General features: G+C 42.2%; 1 protein-coding gene across 1 annotated transcript in view; it reads right to left on the bottom strand.

Moving 5' to 3' along the window:
* The window catches only part of LOC140125776 (uncharacterized), a 50,739-nt gene extending 37,961 nt beyond the window's left edge, over positions 1 to 12,778 (bottom strand). The window contains exon 1 of the mRNA XM_072144645.1: positions 12,682 to 12,778. The gene's annotated coding sequence lies outside the window, so the exon portion shown is untranslated. The remainder of the gene's footprint in view (positions 1 to 12,681) is intronic.
* Positions 12,779 to 23,458: the final 10,680 nt, after the last annotated feature.

Here is a 23,458-nt window from a genome sequence, read left to right as displayed (position 1 = left end):
AAAACCATGCCAACATAAAGCAGACATTTGGGAAATGTAAGTTATGAATTTATTTGGGTGCTTTGACTATCTGCATCAAAAGTAGAGAATTTAGAACGTTGAAAATAAAGAATTTTTCAAAATTTTTGCCAAATTTTGTTTTTTTTTCATAACTAAACGCAAAAGATTTCATCCAAATTTTTAAACTAATTTGAAGTACAATGTGTCACGAGAAAACAATCTCAAAATCCCCTGGATATCTCATAGCGTTCCAAAGCTATAACCACTTATAGTGACACAGGCCAGATTTGAAAAATGGGGCCGCGTCCTTTAGGCCAAAATAGGCCGAGTCCCCTAGGGGTTAAAATGTCAGAAACAATATGTAGGACATACAGCGGGTCCCCTGAAGATTAGAATTCGCAGGCACTTATCTGACATAAGCAATAATTCTATTAATATATCCTCTATTTCTAAACATTTCAGGGATTGCCACAATAAGCAGACGGATGGTTTTTCTTGGACTGGTATAGAGAGAGTCCATCAGCCCATCAGGGGAGGCAATATCAAACAGAAGCTACTCAATAGAGAAACCTTCTGGATGTTTACTCTGGCCAGTCGCCAGCCGGAAGGTTTGAACAAAAGATCAGATATTATTTTGACATACTAAATATCATTTTGTCTCTGCACTGCGTTTTTCTGTTACACCCCTTTTTAGTTACAGTGGCTATATTGTCCTCCAGCGCACAGGTGTTGTAAATGGGCACATACATATATACATACATATATTTTTTGTATACATATGATTGTGGATCCTTATGCTCATGAGGTTTTGTGAATATGCATATGCTTATATATATATTTATAATTTTTGTATTCATATGCTTGCATATCCGCATGCTCATGGGGTTGAAAACATGCATATACATCTATATATATGTTTGTTGTGTGTATATGATCGTGTATCCGTATGCTTATTTCATGTCAGTTTTTGGTTTAACCCATCATGAATTAGGATGTATATATGCCTATCTGATACTCACTCGATAATATATCTTCCATATGAGGTTGAAAGATCTTCTTAGGGACATTCTTGATTCCGATTTTCTATATCTAGGCTTGTCTCCTGTATTTTGTTTATTTTGGAGTCAAGTCAAAACCCTTTCCACATGTTTTTTTAGATATCTATGTATTAATATATGTGTTTTAAAGCTCTACTTTTGTAATCCAAGGTGAGAGGAATTTCAGTTTATGATTTAACATATAACATTTCACATATCTTGTTTCGTGTGAACTGTTCCTCCCACCTTGATCATGTGATCCATTACGTCCTGGACATCACATGACTCCTTGGGCAGCTCATGACTTTCTTCGTTTACATGTGTTTTTGACCCCTCCCATTTTTTGTCATCTGACCCATGACGTCATGGAGCGGGGGGTTTTAAAAGCCTGGTGTTCACTTGCATAAAATAGATCATGACTAAGGCAGCTTCTGCCGAAACGCGTTGATCGCTGCACAGCTACGTGTGTCTGCATGAATTTTAACTACAAATAAAGAAAGTTTGATTCATCTACTTACCGTCTCCATATATGGTAAAGAGTGCTGGATCCTCTATTTGTTTTCTCTGCTCGTTTTGGCCTGTGGACAGAGGCCGGCTTCCTGAGGCACCTGCCGTGGGTTGGAGATTGGACTATCGACACCGAGTACACGGGTGAGCCGGCGTTTTCCATTACTGTTTTCCTGCTAACTACTATAATACTGCCCCCTACGTACAGGAATATAGCTACTATAATACTGCCCCCTATGTACAAGAATATAACTATTATAATACTGCCCCCTATGTACAGGAATATAACTACTATAATACTGCCCCCTATGTACAGGAATATAACTACTATAATACTGCCCCCTATGTACAGGAATATAACTACTATAATACTGCCCCCTATGTACAAGAATATAACTACTATAATACTGCCCCCTATGTACAAGAATATAACTACTATAATACTGCCCCCTATGTACATGAATATAACTACTATAATACTGCCCCCTATGTACAAGAATATAACTGCTATAATACTGCCCCCTATGTACAAGAATATAACTGCTATAATACTGCCCCCTATGTACAGGAATAGAACTACTATCATACTGCCCCATATGTACAAGAATATAACTAATATAATACTGTCCCCTATGTACAAGAATATAACTACTATAATACTGCCCCCTATGTACAGGAATATAACTACTATAATACTGCCCCCTATGTACAGGAATATAACTACTATAATACTGCCCCCTATGTACAAGAATATAACTACTATATTACTGCTCCCTATGTACAAGAATATAACTAGTATAATACTGCCCCGTATGTACAAGAATATAACTACTATAATACTGCCCCTATGTACAAGAATATAACTACTATAATACTGCCCCCTATGTACAAGAATATAACTATTATAATACTGACCCCTATGTACAGGAATATAACTACTATAATACTGCCGCCTATGTACAAGAATATAAGTACTATAATACTGCCCCCTATGTACAAGAATAAAAGTACTATATTACTGCTCCTATGTACAGGAATATAACTACTATAATACTGCCCCCTATGTACAAGAATATAACTATAATAATACTGCCCCCTATGTACAAGGATATAACTACTTTAATACTGCCCCTATGTACAAGAATATAGCTACTATAATACTGCCCCATATGTACAAGAATATAACTACTATAATACTGCTCCCTATGTACAAGAATATAACTACTATAATACTGCCCCCTATGTACAGGAATATAACTACTATAATACTGCCCCCTATGTACAGGCATATAACTACTATAATACTGCCCCCCATGTACAGGAATATAACTACTATAATACTGCCCCCTATGTACAGGAATATAACTACTATAATACTGCCCCCTATGTACAAGAATATAAGTACTATAATACTGCCCCCTATGTACAAGAATATAAGTACTATATTACTGCTCCTATGTACAGGAATATAACTACTATAATACTGCCCCCTATGTACAAGAATATAACTATAATAATACTGCCCCCTATGTACAAGGATATAAATACTTTAATACTGCCCCTATGTACAAGAATATAGCTACGATAATACTGCCCCATATGTACAAGAATATAACTACTATAATACTGCCCCCTATGTACAATAATATAACTTCTATAATACTGCTCCCTATGTACAGGAATATAGCTACTATAATACTGCCCCCTATGTACAAGAATATGACTACTATAATACTGCCCCATATGTACAAGAATATAACTATTATAATACTGACCCGTATGTACAGGAATATAACTACTATAATACTGCCCCCTATGTACAAGAAAATAACTACTATAATACTGCCCCCTACGTACAAGAATATAACTACTATAATACTGCCCCCTATGTACAAGAATATAACTATTATAATACTGCCTCCTATGTACAAGAATACAACTACTATAATACTGCCCCCTATGTACAGGAATATAACTACTATAATACTGCCCCCTATGTACAGGAATATAACTACTATAATACTGCCCCCAATGTACAAGAATATAACTATTATAATACTGCCCCCTATGTACAGGAATATAACTACTATAATACTGCCCCCTATGTACAAGAATATAACTACTATAATACTGCCCCCTATGTACAAGAATATAACTTTATAATACTGCCCCCTATGTACATGAATATAACTACTATAATACTGCCCCCTATGTACAAGAATATAACTGCAATAGTACTGCACCCTAGGTACAAGAATATAACTGCTATATTACTGCCCCCTGGGTACAAGAATATAACTGCTATAATACTGCCCCCTATGTACAGGAATAGAACTACTATAATACTGCCCCCTATGTACAAAAATATAAGTACTCTATTACTGCTCCTATGTACAGGAATATAACTACTATAATACTGCCCCCTATGTACAAGAATATAACTATAATAATACTGTCCCCTATGTACAAGGATATAACTACTTTAATACTGCCCCCTATGTACAACAATTTAACTACTATAATATTGCCCCTATGTACAAGAATATAACGACTATAATACTGCCCCCTATGTACAGGAATATAACTACTATAATACTGCCCCCTATGTACAAGAATATAACTACTATAATACTGCCCCTTATGTACAAGAATATAACTACTATAATACTACCCCCTATGTACAAGAATATAACTACTATAATACTGCCCCTATGTACAAGAATATAACTACTATAATACTGCCCCCTATGTACAAGAATTTAACTACTATTTTACTGCCCCTATGTACAAGAATATAACTACTATAATACTGCCCCCTATGTACAAGAATATAACTACTATAATACTGCCCCCTATGTACAAGAATTTAACTACTATAATACTGCCCCTATGTACAAGAATTTAACTACTATAATACTGCCCCCTATGTACAAGAATATAACTACTATAATACTGCCCCCTATGTACAGGAATATAATTACTATAATACTGCCCCCTATGTACAAGAATATAACTACTATAATACTGCCCCCTATGTACAGGAATATAATTACTATAATACTGCCCCCTATGTACAAGAATATAACTACTATAATACTGCCCCCTATGAACAAGAGTATAACTACTCTAATACTGGCCCCTATGTACAAGAATATAACTACTATAATACTGCCTCCTATGTACAAGAATATAACTACTATAATACTGCCCCCTATGTACAAGAATATAACTACTATAATACTGCCCCCTATGTACAAGAATATAACTACTATAATACTGCCCCCTATGTACAAGAATATAACTACTATAATACTGCCCCCTATGTACAAGAATATAACGACTATAATACTGCCCCCTATGTACAGGAATATAACTACTATAATACTGCCCCCTATGTACAGGAATATAACTAGTATAATACTGCCCCCTATGTACAAGAATATAACTACTATAATACTGCCCCCTATGTACAAGATTATAACTACTATAATACTGCCCCCTATGTACAAGAGTATAACTACTATAATACTGGCCCCTATGTACAAGAATATAACTACTATAATACTGCCCCCTATGTACAGGAATATAACTACTATAATACTGCCCCCTATGTACAAGAATATAACTACTATAATACTGCCCCCTATGTACAAAATTATAACTACTATAATACTGCCCCCTATGTACAAGAGTATAACTACTATAATACTGGCCCCTATGTACAAGAATATAACTACTATAATACTGCCCCCTATGTACAGGAATATAACTACTATAATACTGCCCCCTATGTACAAGAATATAACTACTATAATACTGCCCCCTATGTACAAGAATATAACGACTATAATACTGCCCCCTATGTACAGGAATATAACTACTATAATACTGCCCCCTATGTACAGGAATATAATTACTATAATACTGCCCCCTATGTACAAGAATATAACTACTATAATACTGCCCCCTATGAACAAGAGTATAACTACTCTAATACTGGCCCCTATGTACAAGAATATAACTACTATAATACTGCCTCCTATGTACAAGAATATAACTACTATAATACTGCCCCCTATGTACAAGAATATAACTACTATAATACTGCCCCCTATGTACAAGAATATAACTATTATAATACTGCCCCCTATGTACAAGAATATAACTACTATAATACTGCCCCCTATGTACAAGAATATAACGACTATAATACTGCCCCCTATGTACAGGAATATAACTACTACAATACTGCCCCCTATGTACAGGAATATAACTAGTATAATACTGCCCCCTATGTACAAGAATATAACTACTATAATACTGCCCCCTATGTACAAGAATATAACGACTATAATACTGCCCCCTATGTACAGGAATATAACTACTACAATACTGCCCCCTATGTACAGGAATATAACTAGTATAATACTGCCCCCTATGTACAAGAATATAACTACTATAATACTGCCCCCTATGTACAGGAATATAACTACTATAATACTGCCCCCTATGTACAAGATTATAACTACTATAATACTGCCCCCTATGTACAAGAGTATAACTACTATAATACTGGCCCCTATGTACAAGAATATAACTACTATAATACTGCCCATATGTACAAGAATATAACTACTATAATACTGCCCCCTATGTACAAGAATATAACTACTATAATACTGCCCCCTATGTACAAGAATATAACTACTATAATACTGCCCCCTATGTACAAGAATATAACTACTATAATACTGCCCCCTATGTACAAGAATATAACGACTATAATACTGCCCCCTATGTACAGGAATATAACTACTATAATACTGCCCCCTATGTACAGGAATATAACTACTATAATACTGCCCCCTATGTACAAGAATATAACTACTATAATACTGCCCCCTATGTACAGGAATATAACTACTATAATACTGTCCCCTATGTACAGGAATATAACTACTATAATACTGCCCCCTATGTACAAGAATATAACTATTATAATACTGCCCCCTATGTACAAGAATATAACTACTATAATACTGCCCCCTATGTACAGGAATATAACTACTATAATACTGCCCCCTATGTACAAGATTATAACTACTATAATACTGCCCCCTATGTACAAGAGTATAACTACTATAATACTGCCCCCTATGTACAAGAATATAACTACTATAATACTTCCCCCTATGTACAAGAATATAACTACTATAATACTGCCCCCTATGTACAAGAATATAACTACTATAATACTGCCCCCTATGTACAGGAATATAACTACTATAATACTGCCCCCTATGTACAAGAATATAACTACTATAATACTGCCCCTATGTACAAGAATATAACTACTATAATACTGCCCCCTATGTACAGGAATATAACTACTATAATACTGCCCCCTATGTACAAGAATATAACTACTATAATACTGCTCCCTATGTACAGGAATATAACTACTATAATACTGCCCTCTATGTACAAGGATATAACTACTATAATACTGCCCCCTATGTACAGGAATATAACTACTATAATACTGCCCCCTATGTAGAAGGATATAACTACTATAATACTGCCCCCTATGTACAAGAATATAACTACTATAATACTGCCCCCTATGTACAAGAATATAACTACTATAATACTGCCCCCCTATGTACAGGAATATAACTACTATAATACTGCCCCCTATGTACAAGAATATAACTACTATAATACTGCCCCCTATGTACAAGAATATAACTACTATAATACTGCCCCCTATGTACAAGAATATAACTACTATAATACTGCCCCCTATGCAGGGCCGGATTATAGGCGGGGGTCCCGGGGCTCGAGCCCCGGGGCCCCCACCATCTTGCTTCCCCAGGGGGCCCCCACCAGATCGCGCCCCCCCCGGGCCCTGACTCCTCAGCCGCCACCTCCCTGAGCCGTCCGCCAGAAACCGGCACAGGTGACCGCCTCCCCGAAGACCCCCCTGCATGGCCTGCCCGCCCGTCCGCCCCCGGCACAAGTTACCGCCTTCCCGCCCTTCAGCTGCATGGCCGAGCCGTCCGCCCCCGGCACAGGTTCCCGCCTACCTCCCCGCCTGCTCGCAATACCGCTTGCGCTCCCTCCTCCCCTGCCCGAGCAAGTAGCCGTCCTCCGCAAGCCCCCCCTCCCCCGGACAAGCAGCCGTCCTCCGCAAGCCCCACCTCCCCCGGACAAGCAGCTGTCCTCCGCGAGCCCCCCTCCCCCAGACAAGCAGCCGTCCTCCGCGAGCCCCCCTCCCCCAGACAAGCAGCCGTCCTCTGCGAGCCCCCCCTCCCCCGGACAAGCAGCCGTCCTCCTCAAGCCCTCCCCCGGATAAGCAGCCATCCTCCGCTCCCAGCGCCTCCCTCCCCCTCCCAAACAAGCAGCCGTCCTCCGCTCATCCCAGCCCCCGCACCCCCCACCCGCCGGAATGAGCAGCCGTCCTCCGATCCCCGCCCGCCCGAACAAGCATCCGTCCTCTGCTGCGCCCCCCCTCCCCCGAACGAGCAGCCGTCCTGTCCCAACTCCCCCCCCCTTTGGAACAAGCAACGGTCCTCCGCCACCCCCCCTGTCCGTACACCCCCCCAACCCCTCCGAACAAGCAGCCAACTGACCCTCACACCGAACAGGCACCCCACTGAACGCGACGGCTGGTCAACCGTAAAAAGGGTAAGTATACATTACATATGTATTTATCTGTGTGTATATATGTATATTCCGTGTAAATATGTATATACAGTGTATATGTGTATATATGCATCTACTGTCTATATCTGTATATACTGTGTATATGTGTATATATGCATCTACTGTTTATATATTTATATACTGTGTACATGTGTATATATGCATTTACTGTCTATATATTTATATACTGTGTATATATGCATTTACTGTCTTTATATGTATATACTGTGTATAGATGAATATATTGTATTTATACATGCATATATTTGTATAAGCATATATATGTGCACATTTAAATATATGCATATATATACACATATGTGTATATGATGTATGTTTATGTTTATATGCTGTGTATGTGGTATGTATGTATATGCTCTGTATACTGAATTTGTGTGTGTATTTCCCGTATGTGTGTAAAAATGCTGTATATACTGAATGTGTGTGTATTTGCTGTATGTGTGTATATTCTGTATGTATATGCAGTATGTGTGTATATGGTATTTTTATACTGCATGTATGTGTATATATGGTCAGTGTATACTGTATGTGTATATATATATATATATATATATGTATTTGTATATAATGTGTATGCCGTATGTGTGATGTATATATATTGTATGTGTGTATATACTTTATGAGTTTGTGTATACTCTGTGTATTACTGTATAAATGTATATGGGTACATAAATGTGTGAAGGTGGATATAAAAATGTGTTATTGGGGACGAGGCGGCTGTATGTAGCTGTGTTACTGGGGGTGAGGCGGCTGTATGTAACTGTGTTACTGGGGATGAGGCGGCTGTATGTAGCTGTGTTACTGGGGATGAGGTGGCTGTATGTAGCTGTGTTACTGGGGATGAGGCGGCCGTATGTAGCTGTGTTACTGGGGATGAGGCGGCCGTATGTAGCTGTGTTACTGGGGGGCGAGGTGGCTGTATGTAGCTGTGTTACTGGGGATGAGGCGGATGTATGTAGCTGTGTTACTGGGGATGAGGCGGCTGTATGTAGCTGTGTTACTGGGGATGAGGCGGATGTATGTAGCTGTGTTACTGGGGGTGAGGTGGCTGTATGTAGCTGTGTTACTGGGGGAGAGGCGGCTGTATGTAACTGTGTTACTGGGGGGGAGGCGGCTGTATGTAGATGTGTTACTGGAGGCGAGGCGGCTGTATGTAGATGTGTTACTGGGGATAAGGCGGCTGTATGTAGTGGTGTTACTGGGCATGAGGCAGCTGTATGTAGCTGTGTTACTGGGGGCGAGGCGGCTGTATGTGGCTGCGTTACTGGGGGTGAGGCGGCTGTATGTAACTGTGTTACTGGGGGCGAGGCGGCTGTATGTAGATGTGTTACTGGGGATGAGGCGGCTGTATGTAGTGGTGTTACTGGGCATGAGGCAGCTGTATGTAGCTGTGTTACTGGGGGGGCGAGGGGGCTGTATGTAGCGGTGTTACTGGGAGTAGGGGGCTGTATGTAGCTGTGTTACTGGGGGTGAGGCGGCTGTATGTAGATGTGTTACTGGGGGTGAGGCGGCTGTATGTAGCTGTGTTACTGGGGGCGAGGCGGCTGTATGTAGCTGTGTTACTGAGGATGAGGCGGCTGTATGTAGCTGTGTTACTGAGGATGAGGCGGCTGTATGCAGCAATGTTTTTGGGGGCAAGGTGGCTGTATGTAGCTGTGTTACTGGGGATGAGGCGGCTGTATGTATCTGTGTTACTGTGGATGAGGCGGCTGTATGTAGCTGTGTTACTGGGGGCGAGGCGGCTGTATGTAGCTGTGTTACTGGGGGCAAGGCGGCTGTCTGTAGTGGTGTTACTGAGGATGAGGCGGCTGTATGCAGCAATGTTTTTGGGGGCAAGGTGGCTTTATGTAGCTGTGTTACTGGGGATGAGGCGGCTGTATGTATCTGTGTTACTGTGGATGAGGCGGCTGTATGTAGCTGTGTTACTGGGGGCGAGGCGGCTGTATGTAGCTGTGTTACTGAGGATGAGGCGGCTGTATGTAGCTGTGTTACTGAGGATGAGGCGGTTGTATGTAGCGGTGTTACTGGGGATGAGGCGGCTGTATGTAGCTGTGTTACTGGGGATGAGGCGGATGTATGTAGCTGTGTTACTGGGGATGAGGCGGATGTATGTAGCTGTGTTACTGGGGATGAGGCGGCTGTATGTAGCTCTGTTACTGGGGATGAGGCGGTTGTATGTAGCTGTGTTACTGGGGGTGAGGCGGCTGTATGTAGCTGTGTTACTGGGGGTGAGGCGGCTGTATGTAGCTGTGTTACTGGGGGTGAGGCGGCTGTCTGTAGCTGTGTTACTGAGGATGAGGCGGCTGTATGTAGCTGTGTTACTGAGGATGAGGCGGTTGTATGTAGCGGTGTTACTGGGGATGAGGCGGCTGTATGTAGCTGTGTTACTGGGGATGAGGCGGATGTATGTAGCTGTGTTACTGGGGATGAGGCGGATGTATGTAGCTGTGTTACTGGGGATGAGGCGGCTGTATGTAGCTCTGTTACTGGGGATGAGGCGGTTGTATGCAGCTGTGTTACTGGGGGTGAGGCGGCTGTATGTAGCTGTGTTACTGGGGGTGAGGCGGCTGTATGTAGCTGTGTTACTGGGGGTGAGGCGGCTGTCTGTAGCTGTGTTACTGGGGGTGAGGCGGCTGTGTGTATCTGTGTTACTGGGGATGAGGTGGCTGTATGTAGCTGTGCTACTGGGGGTGAGGCGGCTGAATGTATCTGTGTTACTGGGGATGAGGCGGCTGTATGTAGCTGTGTTACTGGGGGCGAGGCGGCTATATGTAGATGTGTTACTGGGGATGAGGCGGCTGTATGTAGTGGTGTTACTGGGCATGAGGCAGCTGTATGTAGCTGTGTTACTGGGGGGGCGAGGGGGCTGTATGTAGCGGTGTTACTGGGAGTAGGAGGCTGTATGTAGCTGTGTTACTGGGGGTGAGGCGGCTGTATGTAGATGTGTTACTGGGGGTGAGGCGGCTGTATGTAGCTGTGTTACTGGGGGCGAGGCGGCTGTATGTAGCTGTGTTACTGAGGATGAGGCGGCTGTATGTAGCTGTGTTACTGAGGATGAGGCGGCTGTATGCAGCAATGTTTTTGGGGGCAAGGTGGCTGTATGTAGCTGTGTTACTGGGGATGAGGCGGCTGTATGTATCTGTGTTACTGTGGATGAGGCGGCTGTATGTAGCTGTGTTACTGGGGGCGAGGCGGCTGTATGTAGCTGTGTTACTGGGGGCGAGGCGGCTGTCTGTAGTGGTGTTACTGAGGATGAGGCGGCTGTATGCAGCAATGTTTTTGGGGGCAAGGTGGCTGTATGTAGCTGTGTTACTGGGGATGAGGCGGCTGTATGTATCTGTGTTACTGTGGATGAGGCGGCTGTATGTAGCTGTGTTACTGGGGGCGAGGCGGCTGTATGTAGCTGTGTTACTGAGGATGAGGCGGCTGTATGTAGCTGTGTTACTGAGGATGAGGCGGTTGTATGTAGCGGTGTTACTGGGGATGAGGCGGCTGTATGTAGCTGTGTTACTGGGGATGAGGCGGATGTATGTAGCTGTGTTACTGGGGATGAGGCGGATGTATGTAGCTGTGTTACTGGGGATGAGGCGGATGTATGTAGCTCTGTTACTGGGGATGAGGCGGTTGTATGTAGCTGTGTTACTGGGGGTGAGGCGGCTGTATGTAGCTGTGTTACTGGGGGTGAGGCGGCTGTATGTAGCTGTGTTACTGGGGGTGAGGCGGCTGTCTGTAGCTGTGTTACTGGGGGTGAGGCGGCTGTGTGTATCTGTGTTACTGGGGATGAGGTGGCTGTATGTAGCTGTGCTACTGGGGGTGAGGCGGCTGTATGTATCTGTGTTACTGGGGATGAGGCGGCTGTATGTAGCTGTGTTACTGGGGATGAGGCGGCTGTATGTAGCTGTGTTACTGGGGGTGAGGCGGCTGTATGTAGCTGTGTTACTGGGGGTGAGGCGGCTGTATGTAGCTGTGTTACTGGGGATGAGGCGGCTGTATGTAGCTGTGTTACTGGGGATGAGGCGGCTGTATGTAGCTGTGTTACTGGGGATGAGGCGGCTGTATGTAGCTGTGTTACTGGGGGTGAGGCGGCTGTATGTAGCTGTGTTACTGGGGGCGAGGCGGCTGAATGTAGCGGTGTTACTGCTGGGATAGTTGAAAGTGAGCAGGAGGATGTGTATGCACGCTGCATTCAGTGGGGGCCTCCACCAGATTTTGCGCCCAGGGGCCCCCACCAACCTTAATCTGGCCCTGCCCCTATGTACAAGAATATAACTACTATAATACTGCCCCCTTAATATTTTTAAGCCTCTTATTAAGTTTCATTTTTTTACATTCAGTCCTAGCTTTGTGGGGATATAAACTCATAATATTGAAATCAAAATTCATACATTTTTTTGCCACGCACATACTGTACCTGCTCTGACTACAACAGTCTCACACTGTGTTCCATCGACATCCAGAGGACAGTTACATTTTATTCCATCCCATACTCCTCCATTTGCACACGGCAGACCTGAGTAATATACAATAAAGGGCAGATTAGTGGTTTTTCAGTTTCTAAAAATTGATACATGGACAATACTTAAAATGTGGAAATTGTTTCCTGAATGTCCAGGTCAATCCGTGCAATTCTCTTCTATTCATGACAATATCTTTGGAACCGCTTTACATATTATAAAATATTCACATTGTTTTCATGACATATGAAACTTCATCTTGATAGGACAGTTCAATTAATTACTTATTTTTTAATAGAATTAGCAAATATCTAAAAATTTGAAAAAAAATTGTTTATATTGCGTAAAACTTTACAAAATTATGTACACCATCAATCCGTCACCCTTTCCCAGGTGCAGCTACAGACGCAGGGATGCAAGTACTTGTCTCCCTGCAGCTCCTTCTCCATTTTTCCTTCACCTGGAGCAGGGGACACTTCAAATGGTTAAAGCTTCTTACCCACAGCACCCAAAAACACTCTTCTGGTGTCAACTTTAAAATTGTACCAGGATTGCATTTCTAGGTGCCATATAACCGGAGACATTCATTGTTAAAGCTACAGTATGGAGTGGGATTTGTAAAAAATAATTTCATTTCTGACTGTAGGGGTGGGACACAGACAAGGACAGAGTGCTTCAAAGTCCCCAAACTGTCCCTGGCTACTTAAAGGACATCAGCCATGTAAGAAAGCACAAAAAGGCTACAAATACTCACCTACATTCTTCTTCACCTTGATCCTGGTGCTATCGGTCGCAAGGCTTTACACATCAAGGAAAGTTATAAGTAGCAGCACAAGATGTCCGGCGCTACGAGCTGCTAATTATGCACAACCTGCCACTATTTGAAGTGTCCCCTGCTCCAGCCAGTCAGGTGAATGGAGAAGGAACTGCAGGGAGACAAGTACTTGCACCCTCTGCGTCTATAGCTTCATCCGTGAAAGGGTGACAGATGGACGGTGTACATATTTTGGTAAAGATTTACACATAATAAACGCTTATTAAAAAACTTTCATTGGAGGAAGTACCAAAAGGTGACATTTTTTCTAATTTTTAGCTATTTGCTAATTCTATTAAAAAAGTATATAATTCATTGAAAAAATAATGTAAATGTTTTATAAAATTTTTTCAATCATACTTTTTGAATAACATTTTTATAATAAGAGGTTCTAAAGATATCACCATTTATAGAGGAGAGCAGAACAGAACAGCTGGGAGCATAGGAAACGGAGGTAACGTCACGTAATAGGTGTGAATTTACACCCCACGTGTGATGTCATCTTTCTCTCCCATGCTCCAAGCATGGGAGGGGGAGGTGCTGGACCATGCATGATTAGCAGCCCAGAGCGCCGGACATCTTCTTCCTGAGTTCCATGCTGCTAATTATAAGTTTCTTCTCTAGGTTATGTGAGGCGTTGAGGTGTGAATTTATACCCCATGCGTAGCGTAACGTAACCTTGCTCTCCTATGCTCCCAGCATGGGAGGGGTTGGTGCAGGACTGTGCATGATTAGCAGCCCAGAGCGCCGGACATATTGTCCCGGTGCTCCATGCTGCTCATTATAAGTTTCTTTTCTAGTTAATCCCGGTGTGTCGAGCTAAGTGAAGGACAGCACCAGGATCAAGATGAAGAGGAGCGGAGGTGATTATTTGTAGCCTTTTTTTTGTTCTTTTAAGTGATTGATTTCCATTAAAGTGTCCATCCTAAACAGTGACCAATAACTGGTCGTGTCATTTGGGGCACAGAGTAAAGCCTTAAAATACAAGCCCACAAGAAAATGGCGCAAATGTGCTTTTTCACCATTTTCTTTGGATTTGGAATTTTTTTCCCGCTTCCTAGTACACGGCATGGAATATTAAATACCATCACTATGATGTGTAATTTGATATGCTAAGAACAGGCCATCACACGTGTTTTCTGTTATATTCTCTGGTATATTGCATACGCTTTGTATAAAATATAATATAACGTGATTTAATATAAATGTTATTTCTGTAAACATAAAAAATATCTATTCTTTATAAAATTAGTGCAGAATTTCAATAAAAATACATTTTAAAAAAACTATAGGGGAGAAAAAGTAAAAACAAAAATTGAAAAAACAAACAATTCCTTTCCCTGGGAAAAGTATTCAAATAAATGCTTATAAGCATATTAGGATTCCACATAGATAAATCATAGCTCATAAAATTAAAAAATGCAATGATCCTTTGTGACGTTCTTAAAACGGTACAAAAGGAAATGGACTTCTGGAGGAACGTGAGAGGATATAAAAGCGCAAGAGACTCAAGTGCAGGTAAAAGGTAGGGTACGAAATGAAGCGAGGTGGAATGCTCACCTTCCGAGAGGGAAAGACAAGCATGTAGATAGATTCTTTGTTTTCTCGAGGAGGAGGAGCAGCTGGTAGTGGAAAGAGGGTCTCGGGGGGTTAAATGTCCATGTGTTTAACCTGTCCGTAAAGAAATCCTGATAGTTTTCATCAATGGGTGTATAAAACAATGGGGGTCATTTATTAAGGGCCCAAATAGCTATTTGTCATCGCGTTTCCCGAAAATTACTGCTTTGAGTGAATTGCCCCGGGATTTTGGCGCATGCGATCGGATTGTGGCCCATCGGTGCCGGCAAGCACTTGACGAAAATTGGGGGGCGTGGCCGTCGGAAAACCTGCCGTATTTAATAAAAAAATGTGACGCTTGACACACACTTACCTGCACCCAGCAACGGACGGTGAACTCCAGTTAACTCTGATAGACTTCAGCGCAGCAGCGACACCTGGTGGACATCGGGCGCACTACCTTAGTGAATTGCCGGAAGACCCGAATCCTCGACGGAGAACAAGCCGCTGGATCGTGAATGGACCGTGTAAGTAAATATGCCCCAATGTGTTTCAGCACTGGACCAATGCCTTCATCAGGTTTAAACCACATATGTACAGAGAAAAATTTGTACATATGTGGCATTGGTCCAATGCCGAAACGCATTGCTTTATATACCTATCGATTGAAAAAATAAATACTTGAAAACCATGAGGATGCCCTATCGAAGTGGATATCTTTTGCTTGCAAGTAATTAAAACTGTACAAGGTATCAATGAAAACTGTTGCTACTGATGTAAGCTAAACCAACCAAGAAATGACCCCTCGTATATCCCATAAAGTGCACTATAATCAAATTAGAGGATAATAATGGATGGATCTTGGAGAGTGAGAATGGAAAAATGAAATGTAAACAGAAGACCTTCTGAGAACTTCTGCTGACTGATCGAGACATGACCACAAGAAGAGCTCAGCCCAGCGGGGTGAAGGATGACCTGATCCCTTTAGTCATTTTAACATAGTAAAATAGAAATTAAAATATACCCGTAGTTGAAATAAAATATCAAAATGTACCAATTTAGGGTGAAAGCCATTGATATGAGTGCAATGCGGAGACTATGTTTATCATTTTATGATAGGATCAAAAAAAGATTCAAATTGTAATTGAAACTTGGATTGTGAAAGCCCAAAACGCTAAGGGGGGGGGGGGGGGGGGGGGATCAGGATTTCTTAAATGTAGATCAAAATATCTGTGTTTTAACAATGATGGATGTGTATACCATTAATATATCTCCCAACGATAAGACGGTTATAAGTTGGTCTAAGTATTGCAATGTTCAAAACGCGTTGTAAAGCTATGTGTTTTTTTTTTTACTCTACGCTCAATTCTTCCCAAACGGAGTTACTGTGTCTTTAGTGAAAAGTTTTTTTTGATGGAATGTTACAAAAAAATTGCAAATCGTTTAGGAAATAGACATTGGCCTCGAATCCACTCTTTACTTTTTTGTTGCAACAAACCCAATGATCACCTGTACTTTTTGAGTAGACCAATGCGTCCAGGCACAGGACAAGCTCCCTCAGGCTGAATCACAGTTCCAAAAATTCTGCCGTGCCCGGGACGAAGTGCCCAAACATGCAAGAGAGGGGTTCTGGAAGTTGGTCACGGCTTCCACAACCTCCAGGTCTTGGTACTTTGTTACCATAATAAATAATATTAATAATAATAATTCCATGATATGTATAGCACACAGAGCTTACCAACCAGTCTCTGTCCCACATGGGGCTCACAATCTCTCAACTGTACTTTTGAGTAGACCAACGCATCCAGGCAAAGCATGTTCAAGATGGGCAAAGATAGGCAAAGATAGGCGTATAAAGTACTTTTTTTTTGTATTTATTGTGTAGTTGGTCAAAATAATAAACTAATGTGGTGCACAGAGATAGTAAATGAGGCTGAAGGTCTGGATTGTCAGTGTTTACGCCAGAACTGGGTCAGTAAGCCGTATTAAATTCCCCTCTATATCTCATTTGGTCAAAAAAAATTTTTCTTTATTTTTAGTTTCTAATTAACACAGATTCAAGAACCCATAATGCTCGATTGATTGTCCAAACATACAACATAAATAACCCCCTTCTAATACACAGTCATATCCATGGTATAAATTAGTAAATTTTATCAACTATAGGAATTTGCTTCAACTATTTGATTACAAAAGTTTCCAGTTAAGAGACGCCTCACGAGTCTTAATTTCTAGAGATAATTTACATCATTGTATCAAATTTTATCCAATTTTGAATGAAAAAAAAATCCTACCAGACACTGAAGACGTTAGAAGAAGGATGATCACAGAAGACCATATACAGGTCCCCATCCCACCGGACCTAGAAGAGGCCTTCAATGTCAAGTATCAATATCTTCTTTCTCTTTACAGTCACAAATGAGCGCGGAATGACAGTAGGTAACATTTATAGGAGGGGCAGGGATGTTAACTAGAGGTGTAAACTAGTATCTGATGAAAGGCCATGTATGACATAAAGGTAAGATTCTTCAGTGCAAAGGTCTCTGGTTTATCACTTGTATAAATTTAGACTTCAACATTGGTTATCCCTCTAGTCCTTGTATAAGTCTATAAGTATCATTGCTATCAGCTAATCTATACGTATAAAACAACTTAAAGGGAACCTGTCACCAGGAGACCCATTTTTAGCACTCCCCCAGTCCCCACAGAGCATAGTACATACACTGCCAAAGTGTTTTTGTATAAAAAATTGGTTTTACAGAAAAAAAGATATGTTATATTGTACCTTTCATTAGCATCTGCTGTGTGACTAGGCAGTTGCCAAATGGGAGGGGCTGAAAAGTAGCAGCCCCCACCCTTGGGGAACAGCTTCTCCATGTGACCTTTTCAAATATATGAAAACACCCAGCACTGGGCTTAGCGACGCCCCCTGCTCCTCTGCAGCCAATCCCAAGTGAGGGGAGTTATTCATATATTTGAAAAGGTCACATGTTTCCCAAGGGTGGGGGGAAACTGCTCCTTTCCAGCCCCTCCCAGTGGACGAGTGCCTAGTCAGACAGAAAGGTACAATATAACATATCTTTTTTTCTGTAAAACCTATTTTTAATACAAAAACACTTGGGCAGTGTATGTACTATGCTCTGTGGGGACTGGGGGAGTGCTAAAAATGGGTCTCCTGGTGACAAGTTACCTTTAAACTGTGAAATAAAATTATTAGAATTAGTTCCAAATTAGGTGCGGGACTAACACTTGCTGAGTCATGGTACGGGCAGCATGGGGCTCAGTGGCTAGCATAACAGCCATGCAGAATTGGGGACCTGCAAAATGGAGTAAAAACTGAAAAAAACGGGAGAAAGCAGCTAACATGGGGCGCTAATAGGCCAAATCGTATCTACGATAGTGATAAATAGCTGAAAATAATCTGAATTGAAAATCTTTTATTATATAAAATAACAAACAGTGATAAAAATAAATGTCTAGGTAACGCGTTTCGGTTATAAGAACCTTCTTCAGACCAAAATAGAAGAAGGTTCTTATAACCGAAACGCGTTACCTAGACATTTATTTTTATCACTGTTTGTGATCCCAACAGTATTACACGAGGCGCCGGCCTCTCTTGTTGTTTTTTCGTTCTTTCTACAACATCTGCAAAGAGTTTGTATGTTCTCTCCATGTTTGCATGGGTTTCCTCCGGGTCCTCCAGTTTCTTCCCACACTCCAAAATATACTGGTAGGTTGAAAAGATTGTGACAGGGACTAATTTGGTAATCTCTGTGTGTGCTATACATATCATGGAATTATTATTATTATTATTGTTATTATTATTATTATTTATTATGGTAACAAAGTTCCAAGACCTGGAGGTTGTGGTAGCCGTGACCAACTTCCAGAACGCACTGCCTAGTGAATAGACAGTTGAGAATTGTTATTTCTATTTTAATTTGCAGAAATTCTCCCTCAACCAGAATGAAGTCCTAGGCAATGCAAGAAAAGCCAGCATTGCAACCAGCTTTATAGACCTGGAGGTCACATGATCACTGGGTCTGCAAGGGTTAAATAGTGCTGCCGTGAAAATGTCCCTTAGGGATCTTTTTTACAAGAGCACTATAAAGTAAAAAAAAACACATAAAATATGAATAAATATTTTAAAATAAACATGAACATCTACACTATAAAAAAACATTGCCTTAGTCACCCTGTTGGCCAAAGACTATACATATTATATGTCAAAACGGTCGTCACGCACTAGGGAATTATTTTATAATCAGTCATTTTAAGTTAATTTGAGTCCCCAACTTACAGATGACCCAGAGTTACAAACAGACCTCTCTTGTCAATGGGACCACTGCTGAGGCTCTCTGGATGCTGGTCATTTACTGAAATTAATTCCCAGGATGCAATGGTCAACTGTAAGATGTCTGCAAAAAAAGCTTTATTGTTCATCCTTGTCAACCCAATCAAATTTTCACAAAAGACCAAAAAATAATTTGTCTGGAGTTGAAATTATAGAATACAGGCAGTCTGGTTACGTACAAGATTGGTTCTGTAGGCTTGTTCTTAAGTTGAATTTGTATGTAAGTCGGAACTGTATATTTTATAATTCGAACCTCAGCCAGAATTTTTTTGGTCTCTGTGACAAATGGATTTTAAAAATGTTGGGTTGTCATAAGAACCAGAATTAACAACAAATCTTCATTACAGACGCCTGTGATAACTGTTATAGCTGATTATTGTATCCTGAGGCTGAAGTACAGTAAGTTACCAACATCCAGAGGTCTGTTTGTAACTAGGGTCATCTGTAAGTCAGGTGTTCTTAAGTAGGGGACCGCCTGTATACTTGTTCCGTCTTGCATACAAATTCAACTTTAGAACAAACATACAGAAAATATCTGGTACGTAAAACTTAACTGTCTTTACTAAACATTACAAAAATAGACTTTTTGTACCTATGACATCCTAAAAAAATAAAAATTAAAAGGTCCCAACTAGAGATGAGCGAGCACTAAAATGCTCGGGTACTCGTTATTCGAGACGAACTTTTCCCGATGCTCGAGTGCTCGTCTCGAATAACGAACCCCATTGAAGTCAATGGGAGACTCGAGCATTTTTCAAGGGGACCAAGGCTCTGCACAGGGAAGCTTGGCCAAACACCTGGGAACCTCAGAAAAGGATGGAAACACCACGGAAATGGACAGGAAACAGCAGGAGCAGCATGCATGGATGCCTCTGAGGCTGCTTAATCGCACCATTATGCCAAAATTATGGGCAACAGCATGGCCATGACAGAGTGACAGAATGAAGCTAGATAGCATCTAAAACATGCAATAATTGACCCTGACACTATAGGGGACGGCATGCAGAGGCAGCGGCAGCAGGCTAGAGAGTGGCATGGCGACATACCCTAAATGGACTCAGGCTTCAAACCAATGGGTGGCAGAGAGGAACCAAAGGAGGTGAGCAAGAAGCGCTCAAATAATATCGGTACATGATAAAAGTTTGCCAGTATATTTTGTGGATTACACAGCAGGGTGGCGACAAAGTTAACATGGAAGCCATGAAAACAACCCAAAATTCTGCCTGACACAGCTCGTTTGATAAGGGGACCATGTATGGAGGCAGTGAACTAGTAGTAGATTAAAGGTTCTGCAGTTAAAACTATGTTAGTTGGATCTTGGCATGGAGTTGGCGCTCCGCTGCCAGGCGAGCTTTCGCCAATCCAAGCCCCTGTCTCTAGGCTACTCCCCAAACAGCACTTCTAAGAACCTTTTGTATAAGATCAAGTGTAGTAGCGTTCTTATAAGTTTAGGATATGGCGGGTGAGGGGAATGTAAACAGATGCGCAAGAAGCGCTGAAATAATATTGGTAAATGATAAAAGTTTATTAGTATATTTTGTGGATAACACAGCTGGGTGGCGACAAAGTTAACAACTTTGATGTGGAATCCATGAAAACAACCCAAATTTCTGCCTGACACACCTCGTTTGATAAAGGGACGATGTATGGAGGCAGCTATATAGACGACTTTTGGAGGTAGCAATGGAGACAACGTGTGGAGGCTGCTATGGAGACAATTTAATTTGGATAGTGCCTGTATGTGGCAGTCCCAAAAATTTTTCAAACCAGAGGAGCAGGTAGGTGGCCCTCCAGAAAAATAGAATAGATTGAGTGCCTGTATGTGGCAGTCCCAAAAAGTTTTCAAACCAGAGGAGCAGGTAGGTGGCCCTCCAGAAAAATTGAATAGATTGAGTGCCTGTATGTGGCAGTCCCAAAAAGTTTTCAAACCAGAGGAGCAGGTAGGTGGCCCTCCAGAAAAATTGAATAGATTGAGTGCCTGTATGTGGCAGTCCCAAAAAGTTTTCAAACCAGAGGAGCAGGTAGGTGGCCCTCCAGAAAAATTGAATAGATTGAGTGCCTGTATGTGGCAGTCCCAAAAAGTTTTCAAACCAGAGGAGCAGGTAGGTGGCCCTCCAGAAAAATAGAATAGATTGAGTGCCTGTATGTGGCAGTCCCAAAAAGTTTTCAAACCAGAGGAGCAGGTAGGTGGCCCTCCAGAAAAATGGAATCGATTGAGTGCCTGTATGTGGCAGTCCCAAAAAGTTTTCAAACCAGAGGAGCAGGTAGGTGGCCCTCCAGAAAAATAGAATAGATTGAGTGCCTGTATGTGGCACTCCCAAAAATTGTTTAAAACAGAGGAACGGGTCGGTGGCCCTCCAGAAAAATTGAATAGATTGAGTGCCTGTATGTGGCACTCCCAAAAATTGTTTAAAACAGAGGACCGGGTCGGTGGCCCTCCAGAAAAATTAAATGCATAAAGTACTATAGCAAGAGCCAGTGGGCCCTGTCAAAAAATAGCCAGTTTCCTCTGCTTTACTGTACAAAGAGGAGGAGAAGGAGGAAAATGAGGAGGAGGAGGAGTGGATCAATTATTCAGGTTGAGCTTCCTTCACCTGGTGGAGATTGGAAATTATGAGAAATCCAGGCTTTATTCATCTTAATAAGCGTCAGCCTGTCAGCGCTGTCAGTCGACAGGCGTGTACGCTTATCGGTGATGATGCCACCAGCTGCACTGAAAACCCGCTCGGACAAGACGCTAGCGGCAGGGCAGGCAAGAACCTCCAAGGCGTACAGCGCCAGTTCGTGCCACATGTCCAGCTTTGAAACCCAGTAGTTGTAGGGAGCTGTGTGATCATTTAGGACGATGGTATGGTCAGCTACGTACTCCCTCACCATCTTTCTGTAAAGATCAGCCCTACTCTGCCGAGACTGGGGACAGGTGACAGTGTCTTGCTGGGGTGACATAAAGCTGGCAAAAGCCTTGTAAAGCGTACCCTTGCCAGTGCTGGACAAGCTGCCTGCTCGCCTACTCTCCCTCGCTACTTGTCCCACAGAACTACGCACTCTGCCGCTAGCGCTGTCAGAAGGGAAATACTGTTTCAGCTTGTGCACCAGGGCCTGCTGGTATTCATGCATTCTCACACTCCTTTCCTCTGCAGGGATGAGAGTGGAAAGATTTTGCTTGTACCGTGGGTCCAGGAGAGTGAACACCCAGTAATCGGTGCTGGAATAAATTCTTTGAACGCGAGGGTCACGGGATAGGCAGCCTAGCATGAAATCTGCCATATGCGCCAGAGTACCAACGCGTAAGAATTCACTCCCCTCACTGGCCTGACTGTCCATTTCCTCCTCCTCCAACTCCTCTTCTTCTGCCCATACACGCTGAACAGTAAAGGACTCAACAATGGTCCCCTCTTGTGTCTCGCCAACATTCTCCTCCTCTTCCTCCTCATCCTCCTCCACCTCCACCTCCTCCGATATGCGCTGAGAAACAGACCTAAGGGTGCTTTGGCTATCAACAAGGGAATCTTCTTCCCCCATCTCTTGTGACGAGCGCAAAGCTTCCGACTTCATGCTGATCAGAGAGTTTTTCAACAGGCCAAGCAGCGGGATGGTGAGGCTGATGATGGCGGCATCGCCACTGACCATCTGTGTTGACTCCTCAAAGTTACTCAGCACCTGACAGATATCAGACATCCACGTCCACTGCTCATTGTAGACTTGAGGAAGCTGACTGACCTGACTACCAGTTCTGGTGGAAGTTGACATCTGGCAGTCTACAATGGCTCGGCGCTGCTGGTAAACTCTGGATAACATGGTCAGTGTTGAATTCCACCTCGTGGGCACGTCGCACAACAGTCGGTGAGCGGGCAGTTGGAGGCGGCGCTGCGCTGCCCTGAGAGTGGCAGCATCTGTGCTGGACTTCCTGAAATGCGCACAGATGCGGCGCACCTTCGTGAGCAAATCTGACAGATTGGGGTATGTCTTGAGGAAACGCTGAACTATCAGATTTAACACATGGGCCAGG

The sequence above is a fragment of the Engystomops pustulosus genome, chromosome 4, assembly GCF_040894005.1.
Source record: "Engystomops pustulosus chromosome 4, aEngPut4.maternal, whole genome shotgun sequence".
Lineage (NCBI taxonomy): Eukaryota > Metazoa > Chordata > Amphibia > Anura > Leptodactylidae > Engystomops > Engystomops pustulosus.
This window is presented reverse-complemented; position numbering and strand designations above follow the sequence as displayed.